Genomic DNA, 17,735 nt, shown 5'->3' with positions numbered 1-17,735 from the left:
AACATATATATATTTTTTTAAAACCCCATCTGGTATGGGTCGGGCATGGATGGGGTCAGGCATCTTCCCATTTCCTATATATATATATATATACCACCATTTGGATGTAGAATATGTATTAGTAACTTGGAAAAAGAGATTCCCTGTTCAAATCCTTCAAAGCCAATTTGAGCTCCGGTCATGATGAGCTCGCACCCGGTTAGCTTGTCATGAACTTGAGCTGAAGCTCGGTTTCAGCCTTATACATGAGGCAAACATGGGGATACATGCCGGTCTGCATCTTATACGTGGCGCTCTTTGGGAACACCCGAACATGAGATGGAGTACCGGCCTTGTTCGGGGGGGCGGGAAACATATAACCTGCTTCGCTATACGTTGGTATAAACTACTAAATTTAAGTGGGTTTATTATATATGCAATAGAGAGAGAGAGAGAGAGAGAGAGAGAGAGAGAGAGAGGATGATGATTTCATGGTAATTGAACAGCGGGGTTGCTTTAACCCTACTCCAAATTCCTGAAGGAAAAGAGTAACCAACTTTTCCTTAAATGGGAAGGTGAGTAGTTCCACCGCCTTTACCAACTAACTTTTCTTTTTATAGATTAGTTTATAACAATGTTGAAGGCGGTCCTCATAAAAAAAATGAAATGTTGAAGGCGGAGCTAGCTTCTTTGCTAGTCCTAACAAATTCTAGAGACATATTAGGGTCAGGAGGATCTCTACAAGCGTCCGACATGTCAAATATTTCCCTCTTTTATACTGTGTTTATTGTTTGTTCTGGTAGGGATCTGTCTAACCCAGCTCGCCAATCTTATAAAATATAATAAAAAAATGTGTGCAAGCCTGTGTTCACGTGTGATATAAAACCCATTCCAACCAATGAATTATGGGTGCATGGGCTACAATAACAATATAGGTACCTGTTTTACTATTTCATTTGAGAGAGAGAGAGAGAGAGAGAGAGAGAGAGAGAGAGAGAGAGAGCTGAATGAACTCAACTACCCTCATATAACTTCACGGGATCATGTAAGTCGACCTAGTTAGTTCTACATGAATAAGACTCTTAACTGATTGGGATCGTTACCATTCATAACCCATGTATGTCTAAAGCCCACCTGATTGAGACTCAATTTAATTGGATCCATGTTTACTTGCGTTTGACCACATTGATCTAATGAGATATTGAACACAATAATATGACTCAAATGTGGACCTGATTTCATCAGTTTCTTTTGGATCTAGAATCTTTCAGTCACCTAACTTATTAGCCATCATGGAAAGTTGCTAACATTTTGATTATTATATTTCGATACATGCTTTCATGCATGGCTTATGCCTGAAAAATACACTTGGTCCTTAATTCATTTTTTTTTTTGAGACTTGGTCTTTTAAATCATTCAGTTCACCCTCTGTTAGTCGAACAAGGTGACTAAAAAAATGCCCACATTGCCAATTTGTTTAAAGATCATATATAAGATGAGATAAAGTTGTTTTGTAAAGGGACAAAAATGTCAGTTTATACATCAAGTATATATTGCAAATGCACTCAGATAAAGAAATCTGTTGAAGGTAATAACCTAAAGCTTGGGAGGCTTTTTGTGAATAGAAGCTGTGTCAACGCCTTGAACTTTTCACCTATCGGTTCATAAAATTCCTAACAAGAATAAATGAATAGAAGCTAATTCAAATGGTCAAATGATAACAGGCAAGGGACAGGTGTGTCAACGCCTTGAACTTTCACCATACTTGCCTGGATCTGGAGCTAGTTTCGATTCAGAGGTGCTTGTTTGATGCAGTGATCTTTAAAATAAGGGAAGCAATTAAAAATCTGCAAATGAGAAACAGATTAGGTGTCAAACCAAAAGTTCAATTTTAGAAACAATGAGAAACAAGTTAGACTGTGAAATTCACAACACAATATTAGACTGTGCATTCAAACTCCCTTGACAGTGATTGAAATTCGTATCTCTTGCCTGGGCTGTGGTTCAAAATTTACCAGAAACCATTGTATTTTTCAATCCCTGCAATGATGCATCAACAACTGGTATCCCTTCAAGGGTTTTGATATGTCCTCAGGTTTTGCAGTCTTTTTATTGAACTGCTTACTGGTGCTACACTTTCACCATGATAGGATGACAGCCTCTTCCTGCTACTATTCCCTGTTGTGCACAAGCAACACAGCCAGAGTTCAGCAGACATGTAAATAGCATGTGAAAAACACAGTAATGGAAGCGGATCATTAAAAAAAATTATGATAAGATGTTGCTTTTGCCATAGCTTTCTTAGGTGCTACTGTTGCATCACTGGAAGCTGTTGCCTTGGCATCAGATTGCAGAGCCTTAGTGTCCGACCTTTGGAAAAGAGAGGTTCCCAGTACTGGTTACTCGTATTGCACCATTGATGGAAGGATCGAACTTAAAAGAATTCCAAATGGCTTTGCTTGCCTCTGAATCTGGTATCTTAAGATCCAACTTAGATAAACCCTCAGAAATGGAGGTGCCTTTAGAAATTTTATTTTTCTCATTTAATCATCACAGCTTTGAAGCTGCAATGGGTTTTCAGGTTTCTCAGATTTTTGGTTTTCAGCATTCTCCTTAGACAACTATAACAAAAAAAAGGACACTAGTATCAATGCTAAAGGCTAAAGCTCAATGGCGATCCACCATGTCCATGCCCTCCATAACCTACAATAACAACAACAACAACAACAACTACCCCTTCATCCCAAAATAATTGGGGTCGGCGATATGAACCAAAAAAGAAAATCATTATGGGTCTTCCACATGAATCCTTCTCCTCCAATCATTTCTATCCAATGCCATGTCCTTGGTGAGGTTCAAAGCATTCATATCCTTTCCTATCACCTCCATCCATGTCTTACTAGGCCTACCCCGACCTCTTTTAACTAAGGAAAAAATAATTCTAAACTATATACATAAGCATTTTATCATTAAAGAATATGAACATCATAAATTTGATGGGAAATTGTAAACCCTTTCTTTTCATCATTTTCGGTTCAACTTTAGAAAGTTGCCAAAAAGAGAGATAATCAAACCAACCTTCTTTCCACTTGTGAGTGGTAGGTGGTGACTTGTGAATGTTATCGAGTTGATGCCACGTAAGTTTGAGACCCATCATGGGTGCATGTTCCGAAGTACTGGTTGTTTGATAAAAAGAAAGGGTTGACAATTTCCCATCAAATTTATGTTCATATTCTTGAATTGCCCGTGTCGATCAAGCAATCATGCCCTTATCATCTTTTTGGTTTCTAGTGTTTTCAAGTTATTTTTCTTTATTTTCTTTAATGACTAATATGGAAATACCCGTATAATTGAAACCTGAGATCTTATACAAGGTAATGTTGCATATGCTAATCCAGATATCACATTTTATATGATTTATTTTCTTTTTTTTGTCCCTTCTTTTTAGTATTTTTTTCCTTTTTTTATGCTAGTCCTAGTAACCAAATAAATAAAAAAGTAAATTACGCATTTTTTAAAAGATACTGGAGTTGTCAAATTACTTGGAATAACAAATCCATGTATTTTATTCTGTTTTTGAAGTGATTACTTATAAAGGTGACGTGTGTTTAAGGCCTTGCCCAGCTAGATCACCATAAGACAAACAAAGAATCAAAATAAGAGAGTTCTTGCATTCAAGCACATGGAATTCATTCAAGCATAAGAGATTCTCCTTTCAAAATCACCTCCTCTACAGATTTTGATCTAAACTATAAATGCTCTAAACACAAAAAAGGTATCAAATCTCATTTTGTGTCTTTCAGACCAGCATGCAGACCAAAATGTTCCCCTCCACGAACCCAAACCTCCTTAACACCATAAGCAAATAAAAAAAAGAAACTATTGCACACATGAACACGTTGCATTTATATAATGTTTTCAAGCAAAATCCAGCAAATAAAGAAAAATAGAAGAAGAAACATATTAGGGTTTTCACTTACCTGAGACTATCCTTTCTCACAGATCGTAGATGATCATTCCTTGCAGATTTGATAGAAAACAGGGCCTGACGGCACTGGAGTCTCGACGATCTCTTCGATCTTCTGGAGAGAGAGAGAACATTTATCATTCAACATTACCAAAATACATCCAACCGAATATTGGATGAGAGAGGAACATAAGAGTAAGACAGCCACCATCTAGATGGTGACTGTGCACAGTTCAGAGTACAAGTAGATCCAAACCCCCGTCTCTACTATGTAATTTAAGAGTCAGAGAGAGAGAGAGAGATGATCGATGGCCCTGGGGATCGATCAGACCATAGGGGTGCTTGCAGAGGAAGCTTTAGCGCAGAAGAGAGAAGAGAAAACGAAACAGAAAAATCAGTTAGCGCCAAAATGGGGAGGGATCAAGCGCAAAAAAACTGAGAAAACCATAGATTTACCGGAAGTCTCGAACTGCCGTTGTAGATAAAGTGTAGATTTAACTACCATTGTAGGTTACCTATAGCAGCTTCCGCCAAATTGCCACTATTTGATCAACGGTGGCAATTTTTCAAATTGCCCACTGTACAAACTACTGCTGTTTCCATCTTTTGTTGTAGTGGATGTGGAACCTGTTGAAAGATCAGCAGGTCCAAACCCAGATCTAGTTCAAGGTAAAGACCCAAATTCTGTCCAAGTCACTAAAGGCGAAAAAATAGTGAAAGAGACAGGTATATCAAATGTGGTTCAGCAAAATCATAAAGCTCCACAAATCATGGGATAAATGATAACATCAGAATCATCCAGAAGGACAATACATCTCTGAAGATCTCCAAAATATTGAGTTTCCCTTGTTGAGAGTTATCACTGTAATGATATAAAGAATAGACTGACTCCTCTATTAAGAATATTAGAGAGTGGTTTCATTGTGGATATAGGTTGCCTCCAACTGAACCACGCAAATATTGAGTTGTGAGTGCAAGATCTGTGGTGTTTTCTTCCATTGCTGTACATGTGCTGATTTGTTATGGTATCAAAGCCACAACCAGGATTCATGGCATCATCTAATTCAACCCAGACTTCTAGTTCAAATCAATGTGGTATGTCATTTAGTTTTCTCTGTTTAAGCATCTGAATAGTCTCCAGCATTTTTTATCGACTAAGATAAGATAACCTTGAATTATCTCTTAAGGTAATCACAATTTATTCTCATTCTTCATGCCTATGATATGATAGGCTATGTAGATGGTAGTTGTCCCCGACATCATGTCATGCTGTTGACACCCAAAATTTTCTGGGTTCCCTGAACCAACTTCTATCGTTGGTCCCCGACATCATGACAGCCACGACTCATCGAAAATCGAGATGTGTTCGTTCGTTCACATTCCTCGAGATTCAAGGTGTAAACCTTTTATACTTCGTTATTCATCGAGAATATGAAGTATTTTGAAAAGGAATGAAGCTTTTATCGTCCCAAATGCATTACCAAGCAGGCAAGCACTTAACATCCATTTGTTCTTCCTTCTTTATGATGAAGAACAGCAAAAAGATCTGGATGTCCTGTCATATGTTTTGAACATCCACTGTCTAGTATCTATTTGTTCTTCTTCTTTAGAGCCTGCAAAAGATCAAGTAAAACTTCTTTTTGGTACCCGATCGGGTCCCTTTTTGTTAGACTTTGGAACCCATATCCTTTTACATTTGGGTTTGTCTACAAATTTAGAGGAGTACATGGTATTAAAATTGAAGTTGTAATACTCCTGTTTAGGCTGAGCAGAACCTTTGACAAATGTAGTCCTTTGATTCATACAAGAAGGTTTATTTAGATGAGAGTAACCAATACCATTAATGTAAAAAGAGAATTTTTGAGAGGATAGGAGTTTGTCCAGGTTTTCTTTCCCTTTGGTAAACTTGAAAACTGTTTTCATAAGGTTTTCAGTTTTGCTTTTTAATTTTGAAATTTCTACTTGAAGATTTTTTGTCTTGGAACTAGTAGAACTGATTTCAGAAGTTAGAATAAAATTTTTCTTTTTCAATTTAGAAATTTCAACACTGAGTTTTTCATTATTCTGGAGAAGCTCTAGATTTTCAGATTTTAAAATTTTGATTTTGAGAATCATTTTTCTTGATTCTTCAAAAAGTTCTTGAAAAGCATTTTTAAGTTCTTCAAAAGAAAAATCAAAAGATTCACTTACCGAGCTTTCTTCTGCCATGAAGCACATGTTAGCTGTTTTGGTTTCATCATCACTTAACTCTTCACTTGTGGATGGTTCTAAATCATCCCATTGAGCATGAAGAGCCTTCTTCTTGAAGAGCATTTTCTTTGGTTACTCGGTTTTGGATTTTCTTTTTAGAAGAGGACAGTCACGTCTCATGTGACCTGGCTTATTACATTGATAGCACATGGTATCTTCCTTAGAATCTTTCTTTTCCTTGAGCTTATTTGATAGCCTGTTCTTTCTCATGAAGCGCTAAAATTTTTTAGTAAGCAGCGCAATTTCAGATTTCTTTTCTGAGTTCTCATTCTCAGAAATGGCTGGGAATGCGAGATTTTTCTTCGTCGGTTGTTCCTCTTCCCTTATTTCTTTCATATGAACTTCATAGGCCATAAGATTGCCTATTAAGTCATCCAGAGTAAGCTTGGATAAATCTTGAGCTTCTTCAATAGCTGTTGTCTTTTTCTCCCAATCAGTTGTGAGAGATCTCAAGATTTTCTTCACCTTATCGGTCTGGGAATAAGTTTCTCTCAAAGATTTAAGATCGTTGGTGATGTTGGTGAATCTTATAAACATCTCTGTGATGGGTTCATCTTTATTCATTTTGAATAGCTCATATTTTTGAACCAAGGATGAGATCTTAGCTTCCTTTACTTTGTTGGTTCCTTCATGGATAACCTCTAGATAGTGCCAAATATCATATGCAGTTTCACAGACAGATATTCTGTTGAATTCATTTTGATCAATGGCACAATACAAAGCATTCATGGCCTTTGCATTAAGATTAGCCATCTTCTTTTCTTCATCAGACCATAAGCTATAGTCTAAAGATGGAGATATGTATGGACTTTCAACAATTTTCCATATAACAAAGTCTATAGATTTGAGAAATATAGCCATCCTGCATTTCCAATATCCATAGTTGGAGCCGTTGAAAAAAGGAGGGCGAGATGCGTGTTGTTCTTCGATGTCACGAGCATAAGAAGTAGATGCCATTAGTGCTGGAAGACTTGTTAGGTCGAAACCAGCAAAATCTGCTCTGATACCAAATGAAATTCCACTAGAGGGGGTGAATAGTGAAAAATGATAAAGATCGATAATATAAAAATTAAAGGCAATAAGGCACAACACAGAAAACACAGAATTTATACTGGTTCGGTCGAGTTACTGACCTACATCCAGTCCCCAAGTAAAACACTTAGCTTTTCACTATAACATCCATGTTACGGGATAAATAGTACAACACCCTCTTCCTCAGAGGTCTACTTCTCTCAACAGAGAAGAGAAACACCCTCTTTCTCAGAGGTCTACTTCTCTCAACAGAGAAGGGAAAACACCCTCTTTCCCAGAGGTCTACTTCTCTCAACAGAGAAGAGAACACACCCTCTTTCACAGAGGTCTACTTCTCTCAACAGAGAAGGAATACAGCAGAAAACAAAAAGTTACAATACTTTCCTATAGAACCTTCAGAATGATATGAATGTACAAATGAAGATTCTCAAAATGTTCTTTTCTTTTCACACACAGTAGATTCTTTTGTCAAAGTGCTTTTCTTGACTTTTTCTCTTTCTTTTTCTAAGCTCTCTTTTTCAAATATTGAATAGGAGTTTTTCTCTTTGTAAGATCACGTCTGTATATCTGTTATGAAAGACTATTTTGTTTGTATATATATAGTCTTAAAAAAATAGTCGTTACCTTTTTGAAATGATTGTCCTTTTGGGATATGAGGTGTCAAGTCATTTCAAAAACAACTTTGTGTGAAATGATAAGTGTACTATATTGCTATTTCAAAAAGACTTCTTTCCATAAGTGTAGCATTTGGGGTACACTATTCGTTGTTTGCTTTTTAAATAAGATATAATTTGTAATGGGTCTTTTCTCATAATAAATGATTTGTAGTACATTGGACGTTGGAGTATAATCTATCATGTAATTTTGTCTTTACTCAATTTAATGATTCGTAGTGTATTAATATTTTTCTTACAAATCGTCACTTCTTTAGTTAAATACATGTAAGTACAATAAATGCTTTGTTAAGTACTTTATTTATAAATGGTCATTTCTCAAATGCTTTTTGAGATGACATTTAATGTTTACAGAAAGAATGATGGCTTTAAGTAAGTCGACACTCTTGAGTGTGAATTTTATTATTAAATAAATAGTCATTTCTCAAATGCTTTTTGAGATGGCATTTAATGTTCACAGAAAGAATGATGGCTTTAAGTAAGTCGACATTCTTGAGTGTGAAATAAATAGTCATTTCTCAAATGCTTTTTGAGATGGCATTTAATGTTTACAGAAAGAATGATAGCTTTAAGTAAGTCGACATTCTTGAGTGTATATTAAATACATAAAAGGTCTTTTCAAAACTTAATTGTGTTATTGAAACAATAAGTAGTTTTGTATATAAAATAGTATTTATTTTCTCAATTTGTCAAGTCAAGATAGACGATTGTATATTATGAGTTAATTAATTTTGTCTTTTTCTTTCATACTTGAAATCATTAGCTTTTATATCTTTTCAAGTTTTCTTTTTCGTAAATGCTTGTAAGAAAGTACAATGATTTGTTTCAAAAAGATGTTTTTGAAATACCGTATTCTTTTTATGAAAGCTTTGTTTTTTGTAACTAGATGTATATCTGTTATGAAAGACTATTTTGTTTGTATATATAGTCTTAAAAAAAATAGTCGTTGCCTTTTTGAAATGATTGTCCTTTTGGGATATGAGGTGTCAGGTCATTTCAAAAGCAACTTTGTGTGAAATGATAAGTGTATTATATTGCTATTTCAAAAAGTCTTCTTTCCATAAGTGTAGCATTTGGGGTACACTATTCGTTGTTTGCTTTTTAAATAAGATATAATTTGTAATGGGTCTTTTCTCATAATAAATGATTTGTAGTACATTGAACGTTGGAGTGTAATCTATCATGTAATTTTGTCTTTACTCAATTTAATGATTTGTAGTGTATTAATATTTTTCTTACAAATCGTCACTTCTTTAGTTAAATACATGTAAGTACAATAAATGCTTTGTTAAGTACTTTTTTTATAAATGGTCATTTCTCAAATGCTTTTTGAGATGGCATTTAATGTTTACAGAAAGAATAATGGCTTTAAGTAAGTCGACATTCTTGAGTGTGAATTTTATTATTAAATAAATAGTCATTTCTCAAATGCTTTTTGAGATGACATTTAATGTTTACAAAAAGAATGATGGCTTTAAGTAAGTCGACATTCTTGAGTGTGAAATAAATAGTCATTTCTCAAATGCTTTTTGAGATGGCATTTAATGTTTACAGAAAGAATGATGGCTTTAAGTAAGTCGACATTATTGAGTGTATATTAAATACATAAAAGGTCTTTTCAAAACTTAATTGTCTTGTTTAAACAATAAGTAGTCTTGTATATAAAATAGTATTTGTTTTCTCAATTTGTCAAGTCAAGATAGACGATTGTATATTATGAGTTAATTCATTTTGTATTTTTCTTTCATACTTGAAATCATTAGCTTTTATATCTTTTCAAGTTTTCTTTTTCATAAATGCTTGTAAGAAAGTACAATGATTTGTTTCAAAAAGATGTTTTTGAAATATCGTATTCTTTTTATGAAAGCTTTGCTTTTTGTAACTAGATGGCTTGTATGATATTTAAAGCATGTAATATGAAATATGCAATATGCATGATTCTGAAGGTTCTATTACATATGACTCTAAAGAAGAAGAAAAAGTCTTTATCTTGAAGTAACCGATCTTCTAGGATAGACTTTATGAATGTATGGCCCATCAACCTTTTTCTTCAGAGAGTATGATTCCATCAACTAGTTGTACTTGATCAGGTTGTCTTCATTCTTGTTAGGAGAAATAACCTTGCATCAAATACTCGTTAAATGCATGACAAATCATATTCAGTCATAATATAACATTTTCATGAAGGCATATCATCATCATATCATATTAAAGCATGTATGACAACATATCATATTATATATCATCAATACATAGTTTCTCAACAAATAGGATGTCTAGATCGGGTAGACCTTCTGTGAATAGGTGATTGAATGGAAACAAGAGGATTCTGCTCCTGATTAGAGTTGGGGGGTATCTCCTTCTCACGTCGAGAGTAAACAATGCCTTTATATCTTTCTGGAGCCGATAGTGACTCAGAAATCACACTTTCCTGAGGTCTTTGCTCAGCAGTAGATATGCTTCCCTCATCTCTTTGATGACATTCAGAGGAACAAACATCATCAATACTAGAAAAGAGATCTGAGTTTAACCAAGGATGGTAAACTTCAATTTCAGGAGGAGTGATAGCATTATGACCAAAATTTGATTCGTCAAACACAACATTTCTGGATATTTTGATGCGCTTGCTAACGGGATCATAACATCTGTAGCCTTTGTAATCATCAGCGTATCCAACGAATCTGCACTTTAAAGCCTTATCCTGAAACTTATGCCACATTGAACTGTCAACAAGGATGGTAAACTTCAATTTCAGGAGTGATAGCATTATGACCAAAATTTGATTCGTCAAACACAAAATTTCTAGATATTTTGATGTGCTTGCTTACGGGATCATAACATCTGTAGCCTTTGTAATCATCAGCGTATCCAACGAATCTGCACTTTAAGGCCTTATCTTGAAACTTATGCTGCATTGCACTGTCAACATGAACATAACATACACACCCGAATACACGCAAATCATGATAATTTGGATGCACACCATGCAAAGAGAAATAGGGTGATTTGTTTTCCAAGATGTTCATGGGCAATCGATTTATGACATAAACTGCTGTATAAAAGACTTCTGTCCAGAAGGTAACTGGAAGATTACTATCATGCATCATGCTAATTGCACTCTCGACAATATGGCGATGCTTCCGTTCAGCAATTCCATTCTTTTGAAGTGTATGTCTACTTATCCCATTTGTCTGGAGGAAACTAATAAAGTCTATTGAAGAGAATTCACCCCCTCCATCACATTGAAAACAAATGATATTCTCAAAGAATTGATTCTAATGAAAGTTCTGAAATAACTTAAAGGTTTCAGATTTATTTTTCATAAAGAAAAATCCATGTGTATCTAAAATAGCTATCAACAAAGATGAGATAATATTTAGTGCCAGACATGGAAGAAACTGGAGCCGGGCCCCAAACATCTGAACATATAATCTCGAATAGTCTTGAAGCTCTTTTATTAATGGAACGAAAAGGAAGAACATGACTCTTACACTGAAGACAACTAGAACATTTCAGGCCCCAAATATCTGAACATATAATCTTGAATGGTCTTGAAGCTCTTTTATTAATGGAATGAAAAGGAAGAACATGACTCTTACACTGAAGACAACTACAACATTTTTTATTGTCGACACTTAAACTTAGACTTGACTTGGGAATAAGACTACTTGAAACAAGCTTATCAATAAAACGACTACTACAATGACCCAGACGACCATGCCAAAGATTCGGCTTAATACATTCAAAAAGATTAAAAACACTGTCAGGAGGAACTGAGGATGATGGCGTGAGCTGCAAGGTGGAATCAACAGGCTGAATACCAGATGAAGGATTCTCTTGAAACACATACATATTCCCTTGTCGTTTTCCTTCAGCGAACATTTCCCTCGTGTGAAGGTCTTTAACACAAATAGAGAAAGGAGTAAACTCAAAACATTAATGTCATCTACAAGCTTAGAGACAAAAACAATATTTTTCTTGATATTAGGAGCATAGATGACATTTGAAAGAGTAAGAGAAGAGTTGGACATAGGAATTACAAAGTTTCTAATGTGCGAAATATGGTGGTGAGACCCATCTCCAGTGACTATACTATTTCTACCAACATAAGGAACAAGATTTAGGAGCTTACCAGCATCACCAGTGACATGAGTGGCTGCACCAGAATCAACATACCAAGTGCCTTGATCATTCTGTTTGATATTTAATTCAACCAAAGTAGACAATAACAGTTCTTTGACTTCTCCAATATTTTTCAATGTATCTGTTCCCTTTCTTGCCTCCAATTGCTTTCCTCTATTTTGCGAGTTAAACCAGCAATTTGCCTTTATGTGTCCCATTTTGTTGCAGAGAAAGCAGGTAGGTATTGTCCTTTGCCTTTGCAGATTAGGAGGCATACTGAGAGTAGGTAATATTCCACGAGCTTCTTGTCCATTCCTCTCTTGACTTCCTCTTTCTCTAGATTCATACCTGCCACGTCCACGACCATAGGTGACTCCTGTGACAAGAACGTCGTGGGCTTCAACAGGGTTGTGATTACCTTCAGAGAATCCTTTTAAAGTCATCTTATACTGTAAGAGCTTAGCACGCAGATCTTCAAATGTAGGTAAGTATGGCAAACACAACAAGGAAGTAACCATCATATGATAATCAAGTCCCAGCCCGCTCAAGGTTTGTTGCACCATATCTTTGTCGTTAACCGTGCATCCCACTATAGCCAACTGATCTGTGATGGTTTTCATTTTGTTTAAGTACTCCATGACAGTCATGGAGTCCTTTCTCAACATTTGAAATTCTTTCTTTAAAAATAAAACTCTTGCCTGAGAAACTTGAGAGTACGTCTGAACGAGACGATGCCATAACTACATAGTTGTGCAGTCATCGGGGATTGCCACAAGCACCTCTTGTGACAGAGTGGAAGTGATGTAGGCAACCAAAGCCTGATCTTGCTTCATCCAGGATATATATTCTAGATTTTTGAGAAAAGTAATGGAAGTGTCACCCTCCCCAGTCTTGCCATCTTGTGATATGAACTCTGGAGGAACAGAAACAGAGCCATCTAGATGCCCAGAAAGATCCCGACTTCTTATGAATGGGATGATTTGTCTTTTCCAGGTAAGAAAATTGAAGTTGTTAAGTTTTTCTGACACAAGTTGGCTAAGAAAGTTGGAAGAAAGTACAAATTGAGAAGAAAAAGAATCCATATGAAGGTGGAAGGAAAAGAATATTGGAGTAGAACAAAAAATAGTAAAAAACAAAGGTCAGAACCAATACGAAATTTCAGAAAACTCAGACTCGTCTGCCTTTTTTTTTTTACAGCAGACCTGAGTCAGAAAACAAAGTTATGCAGTAAACTGATCTGAATAAAGATCAGTTAATGAGAAGCAAAACAGAAACACGTTATTTGGATATAATGTGTTTTTTTTTAAGATGCAAAGGGCTGAATCTGATTTTTGGATGAAACGATATTCTAAAATGTAAAGAAAAGAAATCTGAATATGTCCTTACTTTTCTGAAGAAGATGAGGAACAAACAATTTATGGAATCATGTCAAACAACGTGAAAGGGAAAAGTAAATGCAAAATAGAGAAGGTGCAAACTCTGATAACGATTAAAGGAAAGAGGATGATGATTAATGGTGGGTGACGATTAAAAGTGAAAAGGGATTGACGAGATGCAGGATTGACGAGATGCAGACCTTAGAGATAGGAGAAAGAAAAAAAAAAAAAAAAATACCTTGGAGATAGGAAAGCAACGAGGGAGGAGAGAGCCTGGATCTGTTAATGAAAGGATTTTGAAGATGTTGAAGAGAGAACCTGTTGCTCTGATACCATGAAAGAAAGCAACGAACGAGGAGAGAGAGGCTCTGAGGGCTGCAAAGAAAACCCAATACAAGTCTGCGTGTTTTGCTTCTCATTAAGTAGGCTTCTGTATAGTGATTAGGGTATGGAAATACCCATTACATGTTATACAAATATTACAACATGCCATTAATGAGCATGTGTTAATAAACAAGATAAGTTGGGTCTGGATCTCAGGATCCAGACCCAGTCGTGAATGGTGTCTTTTCAAGAAGCACTTGAAAATCCAACACTATACAGACAACTTGTTAGGGCTCTATCATATCTCTCAATTACGAGACCTGACATTGCGCGCATGTAGTTCACACAGCAAGCCAGTTTCAACATGCTCCCACCATTGTTTATATGGGAGCAGTTTCGTGTATTATTAGATATATCAAAACTTCTATTTTTTGAAGACTTTTCTTATCTGCTTCTTCTTTCTTAGATTTAATTGCTTATATTGATGCTGATTGGGGAGGTAATCTAAATAACCGACACTCAAGCATTGGTTTTTGTGTGTTTTTAAGTGATTCATTGATTTCATGGAGGTGTAAGAAGCAGCAAAAAGTTTCTCTATCTTCAATTGACGTAGAATACCAAGTCATGGCTACAACCATTATGGAGGTGGTTTGGCTTGGCTGACATGGGCGCTCAAAGTAAATGAGCATCATGATTGTGTTGTGAATCTTGTGACAACAAAAGTTCCATTTACCAAACCTTCCACGAATGAACCAAATACATTGAGATGGATTGTTACTATGTATGAGAGTAATTCCTACATGACACCATTGATTTTTTCTACTATGTTACTTAATAATATCAATTGGTACCTCTCGTTGCTCATAGATTTCACTTTTTCTTTGACAAACTTTTAGTTATCCAACCGTAAGTTTGAGGGGGGTGTTAAAAACAAGTTTATATATAGTCATATTATGTAATGTAACTAGGAATAGTAACTAGGATTAGTTCTTTTATTTTTTGTTGGATTAAAACTAGTCAACATGAGTTGACTAGTCTGAATAGAGAGTCGTTGGGACCCCAACAACTCTATTTAGAGTCGTTGGAATCCCATCGACTCTCTATGGACCTTCCTCTTTGTATATAAATATGGGGCAAAGCCCACTTCAATGTATGATTCTTACATGTGTTATGATCAATAAAATTAGTATTTTTTATCTGTTCTTGTTCTTGTGCCCCTTTTAAGTAGGTGTTTGTGAGTGAACCCCTTTTGTGGTTCTTTGAGTATTCTTTTTGGTATTTCAATGAAACTCTTTTGAGTACCCATTGTTGGTGACTAAGTGAAGGAACTCATTTCCTTACAATGGAAGGGAATGAAAGGCCTACTATTGGCAGGTCTCCATTGCCTCATAAAAGCTCTTGTACTGCTAGGAAGCTTGACAATGCAGCAGTTGGAGGGTTGGGAGGGAGGGGGTGGTGGGGGAAGTGAGACGATGCTTGACGTGAGATTGAAACCCATGAACCTTAATTAGGTGCCAAAACCTAATCATCTTACCATCAGTCAGATTGACTTTGCACAAATTGAATAAATATTACCCTACTTTTAAACAATAAAAACATGATTTTTTCTTAATTTTAGAACTAAAAGTAGCAAAACAAATAACAAGTCTCATCTGTAGAACCATGAAAATTTTCTAATGTAAGAGATTCTTCCACTTATTACTGCATGAAACCAATTTTTGTCAAGGGAACAAATCTTCACCAACAAAAAGTAAATCATGCGCATCCAGTGCATATATTCCTTAAGAGTGCTCAACAGCTTCTTAATAAAAAAATTGTGTACATGCTATTTTTTGTTTTCTATACTTTGAAAGTGATGAAACATGGGGCAGCTGCAAAAGGTACCCATTTTAGAAGATACTGCAATCACCCAAACAAGTCATGAACAAGAGATGACACCTAACAAGTTTTATTGTAGACTCAACATGCTGCAGGCAACAATAGTGCAACCAAAGACAATTATATAATACACAAGATTCCACATGCAGAAAATCAGTGTAAGGAATGATAAATAGATGACACAAATTTGATTCATAGAAACAAGTACCCCTATCGGGTACTTGTAAAATGACTAAAATACCCCTATCGGGTATTTTAGATAATACAAATATATATGTATATAAATATATACATATATATGAATTACATATATTTTAACACCCTCCCTCAAGCTTTACGGGGATATAACCGAAAGCTTGTTAAGAAGAAACAAAAAACGAGGAGCAGCAAGTGCCTTAGTGAAGAAGTCCGCCAACTGGTACTCAGATGTGACGTAAGGTAGTGCTATGGTTCCTCTCAGGTATTCATCACGGACGTAATGGCAGTTCATCTCAATATGCTTAGTACGCTCATGAAAGGTGTGATTGCTTGCAATATATATTGCACTTTTGTTGTCACAACACATCTTCGAAGGAGTAGAGATGACAATGCCCATATCACTAAGAAGACTTCTTAGCCATACAAGTTCCATGGTTGTAGTGGCCATAGCACGATATTCCGCTTCTGTTGAGGACAAGGATACTTTGTGCTGCTTCTTGCACCTCCAAGAAATCATAGAGTCACCTAAGAAAACACAGAAACCCGTAGTTGAGACTCGGTCATTGGGATTTCCTCCCCAATTCGCATCAGTATAAGCAATTAAATCAAGTGATGAGGAAGAGGAAAGAAAAACTCCCTTAGTTATGGTGTTTTTGATATATCTGACGATCCTTAAGACTGCACTCATGTGCACGGTTGTAGGTGCATGTTGAAACTGACTGACAGAGTGGACAACATGAGCTATGTCTGGCCGAGTAATGGATAAGTAGGTTAGAGACCCAACAAGTTGCTGGTAGGGAGTAGGATCCTCGAGAGGTGTTCCATCTTCCAACCTTAACTTTGCATTGATGACTTCAGGGGTTTCTGTCTTCTTATCATCAGAGATACCAGATTTAGAACAAATGTCAGCAGCTAGTTTCATCTGAGAGAGAATGTACCCTCGAGGAGAGTACGCCACTTCAATCCCTAAAAAGTATCTTAAGAAGCCAAGATCAGACATGTCAAAATGTTCTTTTAAAACTTTCTTAATATCATAAATTCCTTGCTCATCACTTCTAGTGATGATCATATCATCAACATAAAGTAGTAAAATAACTACTGAAGACCCTGCACTTTTCACAAACAAAGCAGTTTCAGTATAACATGAACGAAAATTCAAACTTGTCACTACATTACTAAATCTATCATGCCAAGCCTTTGAGGCTTGTTTTAAACCATATAATGCCTTTTTAAGTTTGAGAATTTTATTTTTACCAATACATACTCCTGGTGGGGGATCCATGTAAACTTCTTCATTTAATTTGCCATTTAAAAATGCATTCTTAACATCTAGTTGATAGATAGACCATTTTTTCACCGACGCAATGGCAATAAGAGTCCTAACACTAGTCATTCTAGCAACAGGTGCGAAGGTTTCTTCATAATCTATACCATATTCTTGAGCATATTCTTTAGCTACTAACCGTGCTTTATAACGTTCTAATGAACCATCACTCTTAGTTTTAATTTTGAAGACCCATCTACATCCAATTGATTTCTTTCCAGTGGGTAACGAAGTTATTTCCCAAGTTTTTGCCTTTTCAAGGGCACTAAGCTCTAAGTTCATGGCTTCAACCCATTGGGGAATATTTTTGGCCTCATTATAGTGTGAAGGTTCATAAAATGAATGCAACGCAATTAGACACGCTCTATATCTTGGAGTTAGGGACTCATAGGAAACAAACCTATTAGGAGGATTGAAGATCCGACCGGATCTCCTTAAAGAGGTTTCTTTTATGTTGGATCCTTGAGAGCATTTTTCTAAGGCGCTCATCTGAGTTTGTTGACCACGCCTAACATAGGTTTGGATTGGTCTATCACTTTCATCTATAACATTATCAAGAAGAATATCCTCTAAGTCATTCAAAGACTCATTAGATATTTCCTCTTCTTGAG

The sequence above is a fragment of the Nuphar pumila genome, chromosome 17 (genome assembly GCF_984573655.1).
Source record: "Nuphar pumila chromosome 17, dmNupPumi1.hap1.1, whole genome shotgun sequence".
NCBI classification, from domain to species: domain Eukaryota; kingdom Viridiplantae; phylum Streptophyta; class Magnoliopsida; order Nymphaeales; family Nymphaeaceae; genus Nuphar; species Nuphar pumila.
Note: the sequence above shows the minus strand (reverse complement) of the source record.